Genomic DNA, 997 nt, shown 5'->3' with positions numbered 1-997 from the left:
TTTTTTTTTTTTTTTTTTGCCACATGCAGTTCCAATTTTTTTTTTTTTTTTTTTTAAATTTTATTTCGTTTGTCTGATGAACATTCATACCATTTATATGGTTTCATTTACCAGTGAAAATATAAACAATAAAAATTAAATTTCCTCCTTTCCCCAACACCAGCCACCACCATTTATTGTTAATAATAATGGAGTCAAAATTGACTCCATGAATCTACATATACATAATTTACATTTTAATTAATTAATTGACATCATTCTCATTTTGTTATTGTTATTAAAGGCAATAATATAATATATGTGTGACTTATTTTTTTTTAAAGAAAAATTTCATATTTTCTTTTTTGTTTCTTATTTCTATCTTTTACTTGTCATTTGACTACAGCCATGCTGGGGCACTGCCTTGATGGGTTTTAGTTGAACAACTAAAGCCCAGGACTTATTTTTTAAAACCTAATATTTAATCTTTATCAGTCTCTTTTTGCTGAACCTCTAAGTTACAGGGAACATAAATACACTGACGGTGGTTGTCAAGTGGTGGTGGGTGACACACACACACATATATACCATGTATACAATGGGCTTCCTACATTTCCGTCTACCAAATCCACTCATAAGACTTTGGTCAGCTTGAGGTTATAGTAAAAGAGATTTGTCCAAGCTGCCATGCAGTGGGACTGAACCCAGAACCATGTTGTTGGGAAGCAAGCTTCTTACCACACTGACATGCCTGTGCCTATTTACTCTTCTACTTGTTTTAGTCATTTGACTGTGGCCATGCTGGAGCACCGCCTTTTAGTCGAGCCAATCCACCCCAGGACTTATTCTTTGTAAGCCTAGTACTTATTCTATCGGTCTGTTTTGCAGAACCGCTAAGTTACGGGGACATAAACACACCAGCATCGGTTGTCAAGCGATGTTGGGGTGGTGGGGACACACACACACATATATATATACATATATACGATGGGCTTCTTTCAGTTTCCGTCTACCAAAT

The sequence above is a fragment of the Octopus bimaculoides genome, chromosome 7 (assembly GCF_001194135.2).
Source record: "Octopus bimaculoides isolate UCB-OBI-ISO-001 chromosome 7, ASM119413v2, whole genome shotgun sequence".
NCBI classification, from domain to species: domain Eukaryota; kingdom Metazoa; phylum Mollusca; class Cephalopoda; order Octopoda; family Octopodidae; genus Octopus; species Octopus bimaculoides.
The sequence above is the reverse complement of the archived record's forward strand: the minus strand, read 5'-3'. Positions refer to the sequence as shown.